At 39.9% G+C, this 22,649-nt stretch overlaps 1 pseudogene; it reads left to right on the top strand.

The window, feature by feature from the left end:
• Nucleotides 1-1,664: 1,664 nt before the first annotated feature.
• LOC110209659 (afamin-like) lies at nt 1,665-22,319 on the top strand (annotated as a pseudogene).
• The last annotated feature ends 330 nt before the right edge of the window (nt 22,320-22,649 follow it).

Raw genomic sequence — 22,649 nt, forward strand, 5'->3', positions numbered from 1 at the left:
TTATTTCACATGTTAGCAAGTTTATACTTCAGATTCTGCAAGCTAGGCTTTAGCAATATGTGAGCTGAGAATTATCAGAAGAGGGGGCTGGTTTTCGAAGAGGCAGAGGAACTAAAGACCAAATTGCCAGCATTCATTGGATTATGGAGAAAGCAAGGGAGTTCCAGAACAAACATCTTCTGCTCCATTGACTATTCAAGCCTTTGACTGTGCAGATCACAACAAAATGTGGCAAGTCGTCTAAGATATAGGAGTACCAGATCATCTTACTTGTCTCCTGAGAAACCTGTATGCATACCAAGAAGCAACAGTTAGAACTGAACATGAAACGACTGATTGGTTTAAGATTGAAAAAGTAATACTACAAGGCTGTACATTGTCACCTTATTTATTTAGCTTATATGCAGAGGACATCATGCAAAATGCCAGGCTGTATGAATTAAAAGCTGGAATTAAGGTTGCCAGGAGAAATATCAACCATTTCAGATGTGCAGATGATACTACTGTGATGGGAGAAAATGAAGAAGAATTAAGAAGGCTCTTGATGGGAATGAAAGAAGAGAGTGTAAAAGCTGGCTTGAAGCTTAACATAAAAAAGGAACTAAGATCTTGGCAACTGGTCCCATCAATTACTGGCACATAGAGGGAGAAGAAATGGAGTCAGTGTCAGATTTTATATTCTTGGACTCAAGGATCACTGCAGACAGCAACTGCAGCCATGAAATTAAAAGATACTTGCTTCTTGGAAGGAAAGCCATGGCAAATCTGGACAGCATACTCAAAAGCAGAGCACCTCGCTGACAAAGGTCCATATGGTCACAGCTATGGTTTTTCCAGTGGCAAGGTATGGCTGTGAGAGTTGGACTATAAGGAAAGCTGAGCACCGCAGAATCAATGTTTTCAAATGGTGGTGCTTGAGAAGACTTTTGAGAGTCTCTTGGACAGCAAGGAGGTCAAATCAGTCAATACTTGAAGAAATTAATTCAGACTATTCATTGGAAGGTCAAATATTGAAGTTGAAGCTTAAATACTTTGGCCATGTTATAAGAAGATAAGACTCGTTGGAAAAGATCTTGATGCTGGGAAAGATTGAAGGTAAAAGGAAAGGAAGTGGCAAGGAATAAGATGGATAGATAGTATCATAGAAGCAATGAACATGAGCTTGGGCAGACTTCGGGAGATAGTGGAGAACAGAAGTGTCTAGAGTGCTTTGGTCCATGAGGTCATGAAGAGTTGGACATGCCTGAATGAATGAACAATAACAACAATTTTTCTAGGCTGTCAAGATAATTTTTAGAGGCAATCAGGGTCAAGTGACTTGCCGAGGGTCACACAGCTAGTGTCTGAGGTCAAGTGACTTGCCTAAGGGTCACACAGGTGGTATGGATTAGATCCTATAGCCCAAGAATGACCTAGCTATGAAACCAGTTCTCTGTCCCCATTTTTTTCCACACTGCCTTTATGTCTCACTTACAACACGTGGTTACTAAATGCTTGTGCCTTTCCCTCAGAGATTCTCTTCCATTTATACTGTGTATATCTAGCTTATTTATGTATCTTCTTCATTAGAACATGGACTCCTTGGGGATAGGAACTGTTTTGGTCTTTTCCTGGGCATCCTTAGTATTTACCACTGTGCCTGGAACATAGTAAGTGTTCAATAAATGCTTGTTGAATGTCTTAATGGAATTGAACTAAATCTTACAGATGAAGAAACTGAACAGTTAGTAAGGTATGTCACTTCATTCATTTATCAAGCTACAAGTGGTGGGCAGCTACTATAGCAGGTAGTATAACAATAATCCTAGGCAAGAAAGACCTGAGCTCAAATCCTGCCCCAGAAATTTACTAGCTGGTCAACCCTGGGCAAGTCACTTAACCTCTACTTGCCTCAGTTTCCTCAAATGTAAAGTAGGGAGAATAATAACACCTACCTCCCAAGGCTGTTGTGAAGATAAACTAAGAGATGATGTTTTCAAAGCTCTTAGCACTGGGCCTGGCTCTATGTAAATGCTAGCTATTATTATTATTTACCCAAGTGCCTACTCTATGCCAGAGGCTGCCCTAGCAGCTCAGGATACAAAGTCAAAGATAAATTAGTCCCTGCCCTTGAAGAGCTAATGTTCTATTTTTGTTACACCTGGAGCTAGAATTTAAACTTTTTCCATTTCAAATCACGTTAAATTTAGCTGAAGTTTGCTTGCTCATAATCATTACTTTGAGATTTTCCTGGGGGTAGTGATAGGAATGATGCCTGTGATTGGCTTGATGAACAAGATTTGAGATCCAAAGCCTTAAATGCCTTTCTTGATGTGATGTCTATTCCAGGACCACCATTGCATTTGCTCAGTTCATTCAAGAAGCCACATATGAAGAAATCACCTCATTGGCTGTACAGATGGTCCACTATAGGGACAAATGCATGGCCAACATGCAGCTCCCTGAGTGTTCACAGATAGCAGTGAGTGAATGAGGATTTCTTCTGCTTGCCTGTTTCCCCACTGGAGGAAGGTGTCACGACAGCAAATACCTTGTAGGATGTCCCCAGCATGTTACCTTGCTGTTTTAAAACACATTACTTCTATATTTATCATTGAAAAGTCACCTTCCCTGGGAAAGTTCTGTTCCATTTGGGGATACCCCAGGAATAACACTTTGCTATGGATCTGAAGCTTGAAACCCCCATGGACACAGTACAGAATCTGCCTACACCATTGGGTGTGGGGGACACCTGGCAAACAGCCTCTCTTCCACTGACTTGTCAATATGCCTCAGCCCCTCCCTCCTCATTTATTTTAAAGCACTTTATTGCTTTATTGTTGTTGTTCAGACTCTTTGTGACCCTATTTGGGGTTTTCTTGGCAAAGACACCGGAATTGTCTGCCATTTCCTTCTCTAGCTCATTTTAGAGATGAGGAAACTGAGGCAAATGGGGGTTAAGTGACTTGCCCAGGGTCACACAGCTAGTAAGTGTCTAAGGCCAGATTTGAACTCAGGAAGATAAGTTTTCTTGACTTTATGTCCAGCACTCTGTCCACAGCACCACCTAGCTGCCACTTGGTTGCTAGCAAAATGTAATTCTATTATTACTTTATTATTTATTGTTATTTAATAATATTATCTAATTACTCCCAATAATCCTGCATGGTAAGCACAATCAAAGGGTTATAGCTTGGGAAGTTAGGGCTCAGCTAGATCAGCTCCCTCATTTTATAGACAAGGAAAATGAGGCTAAGATATGTTAACGGTAGGTGTCCTGTTTACAGATAGTAAGGGAGCAGGGCTAGGCGTCCAGTCCATATTGTCTGACTCGAATCTCAGTATTCTTGCTCCTCCCCGATATCATGCCTACAGAAGGTTCCTATTAAAATGTTCCATGGAAGGGATTAGATGACACCATTAGCTACTGCTTGCCTCCCCACTAAAACTGTTACTTTGTAAAGTGAGTATAGCTGATGCATTGAAATAAAAGATAAGAACTGGAGAGATAAGAAAGGATGGCACCACAGTGAGAGTCCCTGGCAGCAGAGAGGAAGCAGCATAAGACCTCTGGGTGTTTGAATACTAGGGATGGGAGTTCTCAAAGGAAGGAAACCAGTGCCAGACTGGTACAGGTAGAAAAATAACAATTTTGCTTAGGCCCAACCCAAAGCATGGACTATTGTCCAACAAAGTAGAAAGACGGCGGCTAGGTGACACTGTGGATAGAGTGCAGGGCCTGGAGTCAGGAATATCTGAGTTCAAATCCAGCCTGAAACACTTACTAACTGAGTGACCCTGGATAAGTCACTTAACCTCTCTTTGCCTCAATTTCCTCACCTGTAAAATGGGGATAATAATAACTTACCTCTCAGGGTTGTTGTGAGGATCGAATGAGATAATAATTCTAAAGTGCTAAGCACAGTGCCTGACACATAGTAAATGCTATAGAAATTATTAGCTATTACGATGATGATGATGATAGTGATGATGATGATAATGATGATGATAATGGTGGTGGTGGTAGTGATTTGCCCCACTAATGCCCTAATTGTTTATTGAATTGATTCCTCATTATCAGGGGAAAGGAAGAAGGATTGGTCCCTTGGCTGATGTTTTTCTCTCTCTTGTTTAGATCCATGTAATTCAGGATAAAATATATGTGGTAAAGGAACTTTCCAACAAGTACGAACTTTCAGAATGTTGTGCAAAAGATGCTTCTGGGAGATGACTGTGTTTCTTTCAACGCAAACGTGCTGATGTCAGTTTTCTGACTCCTTTCCAAGTCCCAGATCCAGAGAAGGGGTGTCAGGAGTATGGAGAAGATCAGGAAACTTTTCTAAATCAGTAAGGGATACTGTCACTAGAAAACCTCCCAGGAGAGGTGCCTTAGCCTTGATCTGACATTCAAGGACACTCACAAGGATTAAGCAGCCATCAGTTTTGAAATGGGAAAGCATTGTGTTTCCAGATGTGGAAGGCATGATTTGTTCTCAGTGACATGACAATGACGATAAAATTTGCACAGGAGGAGAGCATGTCTGGGAGCATAGAAAGGTCATTTAACTCCAATCCACTTCTAACCTAATACAGGTTCATTTCAGGATGATTGAGCTGTACCCTCCCTATCTGCTTAATGAATCAGAAAAAATGGTATCATCCAGCTCTACAGTTGACTAAAACTGGAAAATTTCTTCCTTTTTTTCTTCCCTTCCTCCCTTCCTCCCTATCTCCCTTCCTTCCTTCCTTTCCTTCCTTCCTTCCTTCCTTCCTTCCTTCCTTCCTTCCTTCCTTCCTTCCTTCCTTCCTTCCTTCCTTCCTTCTCTATTTTCTTCCTTTCTTCACTCCCTCCCCCCTCCTTTCTTCCTCCCTCACCCTTTCTCTTATTTTTTCCTTCCTTCCTTCCTTCCTTCCTTCCTTCCTTCCTTCCTTCCTTCCTTCCTTCCTTCCTTCCTTCCTTCCTTCCCTTCTTCCTTCCTTCCTTCCTTCCTTCCTTCCTTCCTTCCTTCCTTCTTTCTTTCCCTTCAGCTATATCTATAAAATAGCCAGATAGAACCCATTCATCTTTGCCCCCACACTCTTGTCTCTGGCTGATTGCTACAAAGAAGTCAGTACTAGCTGTTGTTAAGAAGAAAACAAACATGAATGCTTCCACGCAAAGGTATAGTATTTTTCTCTTCAGTTAAAATTAATAACCTCCAAGTTCTTCAGTTTAAAATGATGAGTGTTAAACTACTTCTCATTTATGATACTATTTTTCTTGCTTGGAGTCAGAGAAAGTGGGTTCAAACCCCTTCTCTCCTATTTACTGCTTACTTCACCTTGGACAAGTCATCTATCTTCTTTGTATTTAAATTTACCTGTATAGAAAATAAGCCTCTCTGGCTGCCAAAGTTCTACATTTATTACCTACACTTGTAATGACTTGTTTCATTAGTCGATAAATCCATTGGCTGCCAGCTGCTGGCCATATCTTCTTATGGTCTGAAATGAGCTTTGCATGCCATTCATTTCCATTGACATTTTCTGGCTTCTGTGTCCCTCTAAACTTGAAAGAAACTCCAGGAAGCAGATAACGGGGGGGGGGGGGAAGGGGGTGAGGTGATTATTCCATCTGCAGTCCTCAGCTGCCCTTCCTATATGATTAAGAGAAATGGCCAGTCCCTGCAGCAGAGGTGGTGAGCCAGACATAAATTGCATGCCACAGTTCACATGTCTTTTTATGTGTCACTTTTCTAAGGCAAAATTCTAAGCACTTTCTGTGATTCTCATCAGAATTAGAATACCTTTGTTTCTTTTTAATGAGACTTTATAGAGAAACCTTATTTTGTGGGAGGTAATAGATAAAAGTTTCAAGTATGGATTATTTTGTTTTCGTCTTTTGGTTACTTTGCCGTATTTTCATCTTCCTCCTCCAGGCAACAATCATCACAAATGATTTAAAAGAACTCTCTGCCAAGCAGCAAAACCTCTGTGGGGTATTGAGGTAGTTTGGCCCCAAAGGCGTGAAGCTTCAGTGAGATTTTGGTTTATGTCTCTGGTTTTCTCGTCCATATATAAAGCTAACACTTCTCCCATTTCTTGATTTCTCCTCTTTAACAGTGGAGAGAAGATAAAAGCAGATGCAGAGAACTTGAGCACATGGGGGTTAAGGAGGGAGAGAGAAGACTATAACATGAAGTACAGACTAGGGATGGTAGACGTAAGAGGATACAGCTGGTATCAGAGGAGAGATCGGTTCCCTCAGACCAATACGTCATCTCTGATGTGAGGATCTCTCCGAAGAGGGGGGAGCCGGACTGTCTGAAGGGGAAGCAGCTGCTTGTTCTCCAAAAAAGGATAAGAATCTGTCCATATATACACTATTCAATGAGAGATAACCGAGTTAAGGATTAGATGAATGTGATTAATCTCAACAGTTTTTGATAGATTTGTTTTTGCTCTAGGGAATGAGAAACTAGAGAGAAGGGAGAGGGTGTGTATAGTACAGAAATAGAGAAAAGAAGACAGAGATTTTGATCTCTTTAGCCAGATTCTTTTAAAAAAAAGAATTATTTTATTTTTACAATTACATGTAAAGATTTTTAACATTCATTAAACAAACTTTTTTGAGTTCCAAATTTTCTCCTTCTCTCCTTCCCTTCTTCCCTCCCTATGATGTTAAGCAATTTGATATATAGGTTATATATGTCTTAGCCAGATTTCTAGACTTTGAAAGCTTCTTGCTCAATGTAGCTTGAAGATTGTGTGTATTTGGTATGATGACATCTATTAAAAATATAATTGTATATAAATGAATGGACCTATGTTATGCGCAGCCAATTGTAGGCAATAGTTCAGCCTATGCTAGTGGCCTCCTTCCAGCACAATTTATTGGCTGAGTTCAGCTGGAGATATTGTGGCCTCTACTCATAGTATGAGGGGTTGTTATCCGTCAGCACATGAGATTCTGAGTTTAATTGTAGTCTCTCTTTAAGTTAGCAAGTTGTTCCAGGTAGAAAATATGTCTTGCTAAGTATTTGGTAAGTACTAAATGTTTACTGTCAGCAGTGGATTTTGCATTAAAGGAAGATTTTCCCTTACATGTGATTGTGTTCTTCAGTTTTCATCTCTTCAGATTTTAGTAGGGCCTTCATTCTCTCTTATTTAATCAATTCTAGGCTGAGGGAGGAAATCATTTTTTACATTTATCCTGGTTTGGTCAGCAATGTGGTATTGTGTGACTTGAACTCGAGGGTACCATTATTGAAAAGTAATATGAAACCTTCACCTATAATAGGCAAGATTTTGTTCTGATCTAATGTTGGAGCATAATGACAGCATTGGTATCTTCAGCCCATTTCATGAACACTCCTGGTTTGCCTGCTTTTAGTGGACAGTGCCACCTACACTGAAGCATTTGAGGCAAAGTGGGACAGATATTGTCAGTTTTGTTTGATACTGGTGTATCTTACCTTCTTTTGATACCAGAACAGTAAAGAGTAACATCCTGCTCTGTATCTTCCATGGCAAACAGGTCATTATGAAAGTTAGGGTAGGACCGACCTGAAGTCCTGCTCCATCTGCTTTATTTCTTAGATTCCTAGGAGCAGTTGCAACACACAGAGGGCTAATAATCCAACCGTTCTGGAAAGCAACTTGGAACTTGCCCAAAAGGCAGCCAAACTGTGCATACCCTCTGATCCAGCAATACCACTGCTAGGTCTTTATCCCAAGAGATCAAAAACAAGGGAAGTGGACCCACATATACAAAACTATTTCTAGCAGCTCTTTTTCTGGTGGTAAAGAATTAGAAATCGAGGGGATGCCCATCAAATGGGGAATGGCTGAACAAGTTGTGGTATATGAATGGAATGGAATACTATTATGCTATAAGAAATGATGAGCAGGCAGATTTCAGGAAAACCTGGAAAGACTTGTATGAACTGATGCTGAGTGAAGTGACAGAACTGGGAGAACACTGTACACAGTAACAGCAACATTGTATGATATTCAACTATGATTAACTTAGCTCTTCTCAGCAATACAATGATCCAAGACAATTCCAAAAGACTCGTGATGGAAAATGCTATACACATCCAGAGAAAGGACTATGGAGTCTGAATGCCGAGTGAAGCATAATATTTTCACTTTTTTTTGGTTTGTTTTGGTGGTCTTCCCTTTTTCTTTTTTGAGTTTATTATTTTATTTTTCTCCAGTCACATGTAAAAACAAATTTTAACATTCACTTTCAGAACTTTGAATTCCAAATTTTCTCCTTTCCTCCATTCCCCCCCATTGAGAAGGCAAGCAATTCCTTATAGATTATACATGTGTCATCATGCAAAACATTTCCATATTAGTCCTGTTGTGAAAGAAAACATAGACCAAAAAAACCCAAAACAAAACCCAACCTTAAGCAAAATACAGTTAAAAAAATATGCTTCAATCTGCATTCAGACACCATCAGTTCTTTCCCTGGGGATGGATAGCATTTTTCATTATAAGTCTTTCAGAATTGTCTTGCATCATTGTATCACTAAGAATAGCTAAGTCATTCACAGCTGATCATCTTAAAATAGTGCTGTTACTTTGTACATAGTATGTGTCATTTTGTATCAGCTCATGTAAGTCTTTCCAGGTTTTACTGAGAGCATCCTGCTCATCATTCCTCAAAGCACAACAGTATTCCATCACAATCATATACCACAATTCCTTCATCCATTCCCCAATTGATGGACATCCTCTCATTTTCCAATTCTTTGATAACAGAAGAGCTGCTATAAATATTTTTGCACATATATGTTCTTTTCTTTTTTTTAAATCTCTATGGGGATGCAGACCTAGTAGTGGTATTGCTAGGTCAAAGAGTATGCATGGTTTTATAGCCCTTTAAGCATAGTTCCAAAGTGCTCTGCAGAATGTTGAATCAGTTCACAACTCCACCAACAGTGCATTTAATGTCTCATTTTCCCCACATCTCTTCCAACAGTTATCATTTTCCTTTTATGTCCTATTAGTCAATCTAATAGGTATAAAGTAGTACCTCAGAATTGTTTTAATTTGCATTTCTCTAATCAATAGTGAATTAGAGCCTTTTTTAATATGACTATAGGTAGCTTTGATTACTTCATCTGAAAACTGTTCATATCTTGATCATTTATCAATTGGGGAATGGCTCTTTTATAAATTTGATTCAGTTCTCTATATGTTTGAGAAAAGAAGCCTCTATCAGAGAAACTTACTTCAATATTTTTTCCACAGTTACTATTGCTAGTTGTATTTCCCTCCAGGCTATCCCCACCGCTGTTTATTCTATTCTCTCTCTCCTTTCACCTTCTCCCTTCTCAAAAGTGTTTTGCCTCTGACTACTCCTCCCCCAATTTGCCTCCCTTCTATCCTTCCCCTTTTCCCTGCCCCTTCTCTTATCTCCTTCACCTCCTACTTTCCTGTAGGTATGATAGATTTCTGCACCCAATTGAATATGCATGTTATTTCCTCTTTGAGCCCACTCTGATGAGAGTAAGGTTCACTCACCCTTCTTTACCTCCCCCCTCTCCCCCTCCACTGTAAAAGCTTTTTCTTGCCTCTTTTATTTGAGATAATTTACCTCTTTATACCTCTCCATTTCCCTTTCTCCCAATATAGTCCTCTCTCACCCCTCAACTTTATTTTTTTATTTATCATCCTTTCATATTCAACTCATATCTTCAGTATTTTTTGTGTGTGTCTCCTTTATCAAGCTGTTGACTTGTTTTTCATGATTTTCTTGCATTGCTTTCATTTCTCTACCCAATTTTTCCTTTACCTCTCTTACTTGATTTTCAAAATTCTTTTTGAGCCCTTCAATGTTCTGAGACCAATTCATATTTTTCTTGGAGGCTTTGGATATAAGAGCTTTGGCTTTGTTATCTTTTTCTGAGTATGCATTTTGATCTTCCTTGTCACAATTGTAACTTTCTAGGGTCAGAATTTTTTTTCTTTTGTTTGCCCATTTTCCCAGCTTATTTCTTGATTTTTAACTCTTTGTTAAAGTGGAGCTCGGCTTCCAGGGTGGAGGGTGAACTGTCCCAGTTTCAGGGGTAAGCTTTGTGCAGCTGTTTTTAGAGATACTTCTGGGGACCTGGAATTTTCAGTTCTTCCAAGGTGGTATGATCTAAGAAGAGGTGTGTTTACTCCTCTCCTGGCCTGTGCTCTGGTCTGTGAGTGATCACAAGCTCTCTTCTCTGCCCTGGACCTGGGAGGAGGGTTCCTGTTCCACCATGGCTCATGAGCTCTGGTGCGCTAGTGCTCCTCCTTATCCTGGGACTGCCACCAAGGACTGTGACCCAGGTCCCACTATGGGCAAAGCGATATTATCCTGCCTCAGTAGCAAAGAGACCCCTGTAATCTCCTTCTGATCAGTTGTTCAACCACCTTACCTTCTGTGGGCTAAGAGCTTCAGAAGCAGTCAATGCCACTGCTGATTCAGTGACTCTAAAGGCCTGCCCCTGGTTTTCTGGGGGTCCGGTCTGTGCTGGACTATGCTCCAGTTTCACCCAGGTGTGGCACACCTTACCTGCTGACCTTCTAAGTTGCCCTTGCCTGGGAAATTATTTCACCCTGTCCTTTTGTGGGTTTTGGGGAAAGCTCAGGTGAGTTGCTGCCCTTTCTTCACCATCTTGGCTCTGCCCATGTAAGACTAATGAAATCTAATTAATGATGCTAATACAAGTGAAATGGAATTTCTTTAAGTAAGTTGAATATCCCTTCTGCAATTTTGTTTATACTCTTGGATTTCCTAAGAAATCCTCCTTTCTCCATCAATAACATTTGAACTGCCTAAGTCAACTCCTGCCCAGGACAGGTAAAATGACATCAAACTCCGAATTAGTGAAGAGGGACCAGAAGCTTTGGTGAGCGGCGACGGTGAGCTGTAGGAGACATGGCAGAAGGTGATCACATTAACCTAGAATTTATTATGGTCAAAGAAAGAATGCTGTACATAGTTGTGTGACCATGACCTAGGGAAAGTTGATTTCCTCTCTGAATTGCTACTCTGCTTGGTTTCAACTCCACCGATCAAGAAATCCTCCATACCTTGTAAGTAACCTGAAGGCATGAACTGTCTTTCTTTTTTTTTATTAATTATATCTCCAATGCTTAGCACAGTGGCTGGCATACAGTAGGTGCTCAATATATGTTTATTGGATTGGATTTCAAAATAGCTGAAAGAAATGCTCCAGCATTGTCTTTCTTATCTCTTTGACGCATAATCTTCCCTTGCCTATCCAATTAGTTACTAACACCCGTCAATCCTCCTTTCCCTTTTCTTCAGTCAGCCACCTTCCCTGAAGTACTAATCTGGGCCATATTTCATTATGGCATGAATGGGACCTTAGGATCTTGACAGCTATGCCTAAGGAGTACATGATCTGGTCCATCTCACCAAGCTAGAAAAGCTTTAAATATGGGGCCTTCAAGTAATTACAGCTTGTCTTCTGATGAACAGCCTGGATGAGTTTATAGAGGTTCAACTACAGGCTGGACTTAGGGTAGTAAAATGTCCTACCACAATGACTCAGAAGGGTGAGCCATTGTGTTGTGATTGGCATTAGTGGAGGAGGTATGCTAATGAAAATGTGGATGCTTGAAGTGTCATGGAGTGATCGTGTTGCATCTTCTTGAGTGTCCAAATCAGAGAAGGAATCAAGCTGTTAGAATCACAGAAGTAGGGATAGGAATGAGATTCCCAAATAGGTATACTCTCTTCACTAATGCAGATCTTGACCCCTTTTCTGCCCCCTTTAGTCTTAGAATTGCTTGGATCCCCAAAAGGTTAAGTGACTTGGCCAAGGTTCCACAAAAAATTATTAATGGGCTTATGTTCATTGTATACCATTGGTAAAGTATGAAAATTAGCATGCTTTATTCCCTCATTCATATACAGCTTAATGTACAAAAATATCTCACAGGTTTCTGTATGAATATTCAAGATGACATCCGGAGTTTCCTCTTACAGTGCTTTTAAGCATAGGTGTGATGTATGAAAAAATACTGGATAGATGTTGCAAAACAGAAAACCCCAAAGAATGCTATGGCCAAGGGGTAGGTACCACAAAATAATCAGCAAATCAGTGAAATGATGGCTACTTCAAAGTTTAGACTATAACTTTCCTTGGCCTTATTGGTTTGTTTACTGTGCCAACAAGACTTACTTTTCAAGCCACTACTATCATCCCTCCATACTGATGGAAACAGCATAGGAGAAGGCATTAGAAATGACTTCTTTGGAATTTCTTCCTTTGACTTAAAATTTTAACTGAAGAAAGAAAAACAAAGCTGTAATAGAAAAAGTTTGCATTTATAACCCTGACTTCAAGCTTGCTTCATTTGCATTACAATCTCCTCGTTGGTGGAGGGAATGATGACTCAATAACAAGTTGGCACATGAGCTAGAGAGAGGAGAGACCTTCTTCCTTCTCCCTCCTTTAAGAGAGGGCACATGTGATTCCAGACTGTCTTAAGAGAAAAGCCCATGGAGAAAGAACAGATTTTGAAAATTAGTGGTCTGCCTTTCAAAGTCTGTTCTCTCTCTCTGCCTGGGTCTCTCCCTTAAGAGAATATGGAGGGGCAGCTATGTGGCACCATGGATAGTGCCCTGGCCCTGGAGTTGGAAGGACCTCAGGTCAAATCTGGCCTCAGATACTTACATAGTTGTGTGACCCTAGACAAGTCACTTAATCCCATTCCCCCCCCAAAAAAAAAGATTGTGGAATCATGCCTGTTCCGTCTTAAAGTGGGAAGAATACTATCTCTCCTCTCCCACACTCAAATGGTAACCACTCAGCTCAGGTAGGCACGTGGTATTGAGTCACCACTCTCCACCAATGAGGAAAGTTTCATGCAAATACTCCAGGCTTGAAGCCAGGAATACACATTTTGACCATTTTCCAATGGGTGGTAATTTGAGTAAGATTCATCCTCTAGGACTTTTTTTTCTAGTGAACCTCATGTAGCTATTTGGCGAATCTATTACTGACCCAAATTAAATATCCATAAAAATAACCCTGTTTTTAGGAAGAAGAATTCCTGAGGATAACAGCAGAAACCCAGGCCATTACAAAACTGGAATGTGGCTATTTCCAGACACTAGGTGGAGAAGACTTCCTCAATCAGTAGATGTCTTTGATGTAATGTAATTAATAAAATCCCATTTAGCTTTTTGAATCCTTCATAACCTGGGTCCTTCCTACCTTTGCAGTCTTGTTGCACCTTACTCCTCTTCATGTACTCTGCAATCCAGTCACCCTGGGGCCTTGTTCTTTGGAAAAGATGTGCCATCTCCAGACTTGGGGAGTTTGCTCAGGCTCTTCCCCATGCCTGGAATTCTCTCCCTTTACATCTCTGCCTCCCAGCTTCCCTTTGAGTCCCAGCTAAAATCCCACCTTCTTCAAGAAGCCTTTCCTGGGCCTCTTTTATCTCAGCCTTCTTACTGAGATTTATTTGGTTTAGATCCAATTTGTGTGATATAGCTCTGATATGCACATAGATTTTGCATGGTGTCTCTCCTTTTAGACTTTGGGGTCCTTGAGGGCAGGAACACTAGTTTTTGCCTTTCTTGTATCCTGAATCTTTAGCACAGTGCCTGGCACATAGGAGGCACCTAAAAATGCTTGTTGACTTGATGCCTCCTGGCTTGTCTGGTTTCTTCCAGGTCTCAGTTAAAATCTCACCTTCTGCAAGAAGCCTGCCCACCCGCCCCATGTTGCTGCCTTCTCTTTTAAATTCTTTCCAATTTATCCTGTACAGAGCTTGTTTGTAGATGGTTGTCTGCATGTTGTTTCCTTCATTGGACTGTGAGGGCCCATGCTTTGCTTTTAGCATAGTGCCTGGCACATATTGGCCTCTTAATAAATGCTATTTGACTGACTAACTAAAAACAAACACCATACACTATGTGAAGGGATTACTTCCACTGGGCTTAGTTTATTTTTCAAACACAGTATAGCCACAACAGAGTCTTTAACCATTATACTTCTCTTTGGAACTTCTGTTCTGTTTTGTATTATAATTGTAATTCCTTTGCCTTCTTTAGTAAATCAGAGATTTTAAATCTCTTTTGTGTCATGTCCCTTTTGGTGGTCTGGTGATGAAGTCTGTGGACCCCTTCTCAGAAGAATGTTTTTAAATGCATAGAATAAAATATCTAGGCTTACAAAGGCACCCAATTATATGGAATTAAAGTTGTGCACATGAATATACACACAGGCATACATGTATGTACATATATAAACAATGCATACACATATACGTATATATATGTATGTATACATGTATATGTGTGTACATATGTGTTTATATATATATATATACATGCACACATCTATCTATCTATCTATCTATCTATCTATCTATCTATCTATCTATCTATCTATCTATCTGTATACACACATAAAGAGAGAGCTGTCCAAAAACTAAACTGATTGCTTCAGAGAATAGGAGGTCTTCCATTTCTGGAATTTTCCAAGCAGAGACTGGGTGACTATAGACCAGAGATATTGTAGAGAATGACAAAAAGGGAACCTAAATTTCATTGAGTCAAGATAAACTTTTGCCTATCTTTCACTATGATATGATTTTATTAAAAAGTCAGAAATATCATGTAAGATTACATTTGTAAAGCAAGAATTAACACTGTGCGTGGCATATAGTAGGCACTTAATACAAGTTTATTCTATTCCCCTCCCCCTTCCCTTCCCTTTCCAAAGTTATAGATAAAAAGTTTTAAGTTTAATTTATCTCGATGGGTCATGTAGTGATTAGAAGAAAAATATTAATACAATTTAATTTAATCCTTTTTGGGCAATGTCTGTTAAATACCTGTTTGATGCAGGCACTGTGCTAGGGTACAAGGTTATATAGAGATAAAGCCATTCCTGCACTCAAGGAGCTTCCATTCTGCTGGGTGGACAGTGGTAGAATACAACAGCTAAAGAGATGTTGCATATTCATATATATGTAAATATATGTACATGTATGCCACATATACACACAATTACATATATATATATAATATACATACATACAAATATACACATAATTATTTAATGGAGAGAACACTGACAGTCAGAGGCACTAGGAAAAGCTGTAGAAGGGAGCCCATGAGTTGAACCTGGAAGAAAGCCGGAGTTTCTAAGAAGGAGAGGTGAAGATTTGCAATTGAGGCTTAGGGGATAACCTGTACAAAGATGGAGGTAGAAGAGATGGAAGCTTGAATTTAGGGAACACCTTTCCTGATTTGGGAAGTTTGTCTGGCATGCAAGGGATTTCCCCCACATATAGGGGAATCATGTGAAATAAGGAAGGAAAGGCAAGGTTGTGTCAGACTACTGTGGGTTTTAAATGTCAATTAGAAGAGTTTGTATTTTGCTCTAGAGGGAGTAGGGAGTCCTTGGAGGTTCTTGAGCAGGGGAGTGACTTCCAAAAGCATTCTTCTGCTTTTAGAAGATGATTTTCATGGCTGAATGGAAGATAGATAGAAGGAAGAGTCTGGAAGCTAAGAATGGAGACGATTTCAACAATCCAAGTTTGTGGAGACACACACTTAGAGTTTGGAAGGAAGAAGACAAACAAGTAAAAGGGATCAAAGAGAGATTGTAAAGTACAAAATGAACAAGAATAGGAAAGGATCAAGAATAAGCATGTGGGCAAGCATCAAAGGCTGCAGAAAATGAAGATGAGAACGCAGGAAAGGTCATTGGATTTAGTGAGAAGTCATAAAAAATGGTAGAGAGAGCAGATGCAACAGAAGGGCAGATATGGAAGTCAGATTGAAGACTGAGTGGACAACCAGGAAGTGGAGGTAGTGAATGTAAAACTTCTTTTGAGAAGTTTGTCATTGAAGAGGAACAAAAAAGATAAGATGAAACTTGAGGCATAGCAGCTTCAAAAGGAGTCCATTTAGGATTGGGGCAGGTAGGTGCCACAGTGGATGGGACACCCCTTCTGGAGTCAGGAAGACTTGAGCTCAAATGTGGCCTCAGGCACTTCCTGGCTGTGTGACCCTGGGTGAGTCACTTAACCCCATTTGCCTCAATTTCTTCATCTGTAAAATGAGCTGGAGAAAGAAATGGCAAACCACTCCACTCTACTCTTTGCCAAGAAAGCCACACAAATAGAGTCACAAAGAATTGGATGTGATTGTAATGACTGAACACCAATGAATTAAGATAGGAGAGATCTGTTGTTATTGTTGGAGTTAATAGCTCCCAGCATGCACAGAATGTTCAGACCATCTAAAAAGACACAATACGTTCTTAAGCAGCTACTTGGGCTCAGGTGAGCCTGGACAAGGAATATCTGATAGACCTTGAACATGCCAGAAAGAAGAGAGAGGAAGGCAGAGTAGTGAGGAATGTGGCCATAGGTGGGGAAAGAAGGAACAGGGCAAATGCCTACTGAAGTCCTTCAGCTTGTAGCTAAGGGACAGATGCCAGTTACACAGCAGTCACATGTGGGAAAACAACAGCCCCATCTGGTCCAGAGAGCAATAATCCCTTATTTCCTTAGGTGTCTTCTTCTCCTCGCCAAAAAAGCGCCTCAACTGTCACCTCAAGAGCTCATCTCTCACAGCCAGAAACTTGCCGCATCTTTTACCAAATGCTGTCCCCTGGGGGAAAAGCGACAATTTGCCTGTATTGACAATGCGGTAAGCACCTCATGCTCCTATTACCAATATTTCATTTATAAAGCCAGAACCCATCTGATTCTCAGCCTTGTGGTAAAAGAAGAAAGACAGAGATTTATGGTTCCCAGCCTGGGCTGCACAGACCTCCTGGGCACATGAAAAGCTTATCAAGCAATAGCATTTTTGGTATACCCTTGGAAAAGGAAAATTAATACTTCATTCTTTCTGTGTGTATGCATAGTAAATTCTAGGATTTATTTTCTTTCATAAATGTTTTTTGATTGACTGACTAAGGGACCTGGTGAAGTTTACCGAAAGCCAGTGGGATATGAGAATCAAGAAGGTTGTAGACTCAGACAAACAGATAATTAACTCACTGCCCGCAGGAGAATAAACACACTTTGCCCCTTTCCAGGTGATACTCCCTGTTTTCCTAAGCAGTCATTGTTTTCATCACAGAAAGTGAAAACATCTAATTTTTCTATGGGTCTGTCCTGCCATCCCCTCTTCCTTCCCATCAAAATGGGGGAAATGACCCCAAGATTTTCTTGGAGAGAAATTCCCTAAAGCCCTAAGTTGTGAGGTAAGGCTAGAAAGAAAGGCAATTATTTCTGGGTATTTTGCTCCAACATCCATTTCCTGTGAGCTTTTCCTGGAACTCATTTCCCTTATCTGTAAGAAGAGGAGTTAGGTGAAACGACTTCAAAGCATCATTTTCATCCCCAAATCTATGATCCTTTGAATTCCCCCCTCCCCCCAAACAAAGTCCTAGAAAAAGTTACTAGCACATTGGAGCTAAAATGGACCTTAAAGATGATTCAGTTAACTCCATTTTACAGATGAGAAAGCTAAGGCTCACAAACCCCAAATAATTTGCCTAAGGTCTACTAGCAAATGGCAATCAGAACTTTAAACCAATTTTTTCTTTTGGTCTTTTTCTTCTTTCAATGACTAATATGGAAATATGTTTTACATGATTGCACACATATAAGCTATTTAAAATTCTTACCTTTTTAGGGAGGGGCAGGGAGGGAGAAAATTTGGAACTCAAAAAAAGAATATTAAAAATTGTCTTTATGTATAATTGGAAAAAATAAAATATCATTTTTAAAAAAGAACTGTAAACTAAGACTTGCAACCCAGAGGTCAGTGCTCTTTTCCCTACATGTTGGTCCAGGGTAGGAACCCCATTTGAAACCACTTTGAAGTTTGTCTTTGTTTGGACCAGAATGGAAAGAATACAGGGGAGATCACTCAGGTGGAGTCTGAGTCTGAGCCATACCGTCCCAAAGTTCATGGCCTTCTTCAGACGGTTGAACCTTCAGAGCTCTCATCTCCAAAGCTTTCTGTGTTGATCTCATCAGCTTCTTATTATTACATCCATATATGTAGTGTATGTATGTGTATATGTACACATGCACACACACACATATGTGTGTGTGTATGTGTGTTGACCTTGCAATTATTTCCCAGCTGTTTTGTGTGTGTATGTTTTACCTGCATGGTAAGGTTATAAGCTTTATTAGGACCATTACTCCTTTCTCCACTTGGAGTTCCTAAGCCAGGGTTATGGATGCAGACATTAATTCTTGTTAAATGGGTGAATAAACCAATGAATTTAGGCCCCTAGAAATGGTTAAGTTGACTATTTCCTTTTAAAAATAAAACCCAGTAATTTTAACTGTATAAGATCTCTAATTCTCTCTTGATGCAGGTACGCCTAATTCTTGGAGAGCTTTGTGGAATAAATACAAATCGAACCATAAACCCAAATGTGGATAATTGCCGTAAATCCTCACCTGCCTTCCGATCATGGTGTTTTAATAATCTGACTGCAGATGAAACATATACTCCTCCGAAATTCCTCCCGGAGGCGTTCACTTTTAATATAACTTTGTTCCAGAAAACAGAGCAACAGAGAAACAGATGAGAGTATGTAACATCCTTTCATTTTCATCCGCATGTCTTTCGCATGTTCTTTGTAAACAACTTAGTAAAAAAAAAGAATGTTAGTAAAGAAAATAGGTTAAAAAATAAGAAAATGTTTTCAGTGTTGTAATATAAGATTCTGTCACCTATTTCCATGTCTCTGTCCTTGCAATTTCAAAAAAAAATTGGTAGACTCAGGGTCTACCAAAAACTTTGGTTTATAAAGGCCAATAGAGTTTTCTCCCTTTGCAGGGTATTGGTTTAAAAGGAGCAAGAAAAATGTGCTAGAAGTAGGGAGAAAGGCTCCCAATGAGTTAATGTTAACATATTAAACTGGTCTGAATGAGTACTGAGTTCCCATCATTCTTTGATTGGCTCCCTTCTCCTGGACAACTACATTGGTATAGTCACTGGAAGTATGGCCTAATGTTTTACTTTGCTCTTCTTATCTAATTCATACCTATCTTTAGGTAGGAAGTCAAGCACCATTTTTCTTCATGACCCCTACTTAAATCCTTGCAACCTGGACACAGCCCTAAGTTGCTAATGGCCTCTTCCATCTCAGGTGTCATATAGTACTTGACTTTGTAAGTCTCCAATGCAGAGATCATGATCATCTATCACCTTTGATATTCCTAGAAGAGAGAATGAGGCTCAAGACTTTGTGCGGCTCTGCCTCACTTAAATCCAATTTACACACGTCAAGACATCACCTTGTGACATCATTGGTCTTCTTCAAAAATGAAGGACAAACAACAACAATAATTCAGAGGCATCACTGAATAGTGGATAGGAGAGCCAGTCTCGGAGCCAGAAGGACCTGTGTTCAAGTCTTGCCTCTGACATATAAAAGCTGTGTGACCCTTAGTGAGTCACTTAATTTATCAGTGTTCTGGGCAACTAAGACTGTAAATTTCAGAAAAGATGCTGACCTACATTGGTAGATGGAATCTCCTCTTTTGGGAGTTTCATATGCTCATAAAGTCATGGGTCCAATTCTTACTACTATGTATTATAGTCATATCCCCTACCAGACTGGAATTTCCATGAAGACCAGGACCATTTCTTATCTATGTTTTTTATCTCCTCCAAAACCTAACATAGTGCTCAATTCACAATAAATAGGAGTTCAATGAATGTTTGTTTAACTGAATGTTTACTTAAGGAAGGGGAAAAATCAATGAATAAATATTTCTTAACTGCCTATGTGCTAAGTGATGGGGATAAAAAGAGACATTCACTGCCCTCAAGGCACCTACAATCTAATGAGGGAGACAGCATGCAAACACTTATAAATTTCATTTTTTTTGCCTTTTAGGACAAGGTCAGCTTATAAAAAATAACTAAAATGATTTAAAATAGACCACACCATAGAACAGGCTGTGTCTACACAGATGGAAACAGGAAAGATTATGGGCAAGGAAAAATAACCCTGATCTTAAGGGAAAGGGGTTTAGGAATGAATTTGACCTCAATTATTCAGCTCAACCAAATTAGTCTCACAGTTCATATTTCTATGACTCCTCCCATGCTTGGCTTTCCACATCATTTTGCGGGAAGTCATGGTCTTCTGAAGATTGTAGCCACATGCATGGGCCTCCTAAATGGAGGAAGAGAAGCTTATGGGTAACTCTTTCAGAGTCCATTATTTCCATACTTCTTAAATGAGGGCTAGTGATGAGAGAAGTGAAGAGAAAAAGAACGTTGGGAAAGAGATCTGCTGGTATCTGCTGGGTACCTGTTTGAACTTTAGGTTGATCGTGAACCTTGGACAGCAGAAGCCTCTTTTGGCAGTGGAGCAAGTGATGCAGTTGCTTTCGGATTTCTCCAAGATGATCAATTGCTGTGAAACAGAGGAGAGGGAGACATGCTTCAATGGAGAGGTATAGGAGCCAGTGCCCTCACTCTAGTGATTTGATTGCTACATATTAAATGCCCATATCCCTATGAGGGCTCAGGACCAGAGCATTGATAGGTCTGCATTAATTTGGAATGAAAGACACCCCTTTACTTTCAATATCTCTCCTATCTTATTTTATGTAGAATGACTGTTCTTACCCTGGAAATTCTCCATAATGTAGACCAGAGCTACATTTTTAAATGTGCATTGGCTCTGGGGTCAAAGAACCTGGTTTTGAATCCTGCCACTGAGAATTACTACCCGTGTGTCCTTGGTTGACTCACTTAACTATCCTGTTCTCAGTTTCCCCGTCTCTAAAATGAGGGCTTTGGACCAGATGGCTTCTGATGTTCCTTCCACCTCTAGGTTTTCAACTGCAATGCCCACATCAATTCTAGTGACTATTCAGATAAGCTGGCAACTGAATACGTTCATTTCCTGATTTGGGGCAAAACCTTTTCCTTTGACTTCTTATCACTTCTCCTTATGAGCACTTTTTGAAAGACTTCCCCCTTCTCATACCCTCCTTTCTTCTATTTTTATTCATTTATTGGTGATAAAAAAACCTAATCAATGTTTATTTTTAATATAAGGCTTTCCAAATCAAAAATGGGCTGGATTAGTGGGGTAACTGTGCGATGTATCTCTTCCTTCTTTCTTCCTGCTTCCTTCTCCCATTTAGGGGTGTGTGTGTGTGTGTGTGTGTGTGTGTGTGTGTGTGTGTGTGTGTAAGAGAGGTGGAAAATAAGGTCAGGAAAACCATACTCACAAATGTCATGGGGACAAAATCTTAGCTGTGATTTTTAAGGCCTCTCCATTATTCTGGCTGGCCAGAATCATGCCAGTTTTCTGGTAGTTACTTGTAAGTCATTGAGTAGTTAACGAAAGAAGATTTACTTAGCCATAGCAGGAAAAGGCCTGGATAGACATTGAATTCCCCTTGAATTGGATCAAGATGGAAGCTTTGCTCAAGCAATCAACTGTCCCAGCCCCTCCCACTCTTCTTAGTCTAGGGTACTTAGATGAGAAAGTGACAACAGTCTGAGACTTGAGTTTCCTGAGCCAACCAAGTTCTTGAGAAGAATCTCAATACCTTTTAAAGAAAAACTATCCTAACTTGCCTTGCTTCTGCCACACTCATTAAGTTTTGGGATTTACCTATTTGGCTCTCCATCCCTATGCACTGATTCCATGATCTTTGTAGCGATTCAGCCACTTAATTCTTTCCAAATCCCCCTTCCCCTCCCCTATAGAATAGCAACCAATCATTTCCTCTTGTTTCTTCTTGGGCCAGCAAATTGCTATTTTTTCATGACTTTACTTAATTTCTTTAGCATTAATTTGAAAAGCATATGGCAGCAATTCGTCAGAACATAGAATAAGATGAGAAAGTGAATTTACAGGAAAAGCAATGATAATAACAAGAAAAGCTTTTGGATTAATCCCTTCATCTCTACTATGGGGGTAAAAAAGAGTGGGAGGGAAAAAGAGAGACAGAGAAAGACAGAGACACAGAGATAGAGATGCAGAGACCAGCAGAGATAGACAGAGAGAGACATACACACACAAAGAGAGAGATAAGGTTGTCACAGAGAGACGGAGATGGACAGAGGTCAGAGAAGTGGGGTTAGGAGAAAGAGGGAGGCATGGGAAGGTGGTGAGGAGAGGGAAGGAGGTAGAGAAGGAAAGGAGGGAAGGAGACAGAGGGAGGAAAAGGGAAGACAGACAGAGAATATGTGAGAATGTATTCCTTCAGAGATTCTTAATGTTAACACAATATTCTTGCATTTTCCTTCCAATATTTTTCACTTCTGTCAGCATTCAAAATTATACAATAAAATTGAGGCTGTCTTGAGATCATAAAGCACCAAAGGTAATTTGTCTTATCTCTTTGAAGTTTTCTAGTATATTTGGAGAAAAATTGCTTGGATGTAGGTAAAAGTGGCACATTCATGAATGCCAGAACTTTTTAGCACAGTTTTAATTTTAATCTCATAGAATTTCTCCACCTTTCATATCTCTACTCCTTTTAATTCATTTGATAAAGCAATTACACAAATGCCTAGAATATTATATGTGGGAGGAGAGGCATATTTTGGGTTGGAGATAGGTCATTGTTCAATAACAATTTTCATACATAATTTCTGTAAAGCAATTTTCCAGCCCCTCCCCATTCCTTAAGAAATAGAAGTT

The sequence above is a fragment of the Phascolarctos cinereus genome, unplaced genomic scaffold, assembly GCF_003287225.1.
Source record: "Phascolarctos cinereus isolate Bilbo 61053 unplaced genomic scaffold, phaCin_HiC Scaffold_9;HRSCAF=440, whole genome shotgun sequence".
NCBI classification, from domain to species: Eukaryota; Metazoa; Chordata; class Mammalia; order Diprotodontia; family Phascolarctidae; genus Phascolarctos; species Phascolarctos cinereus.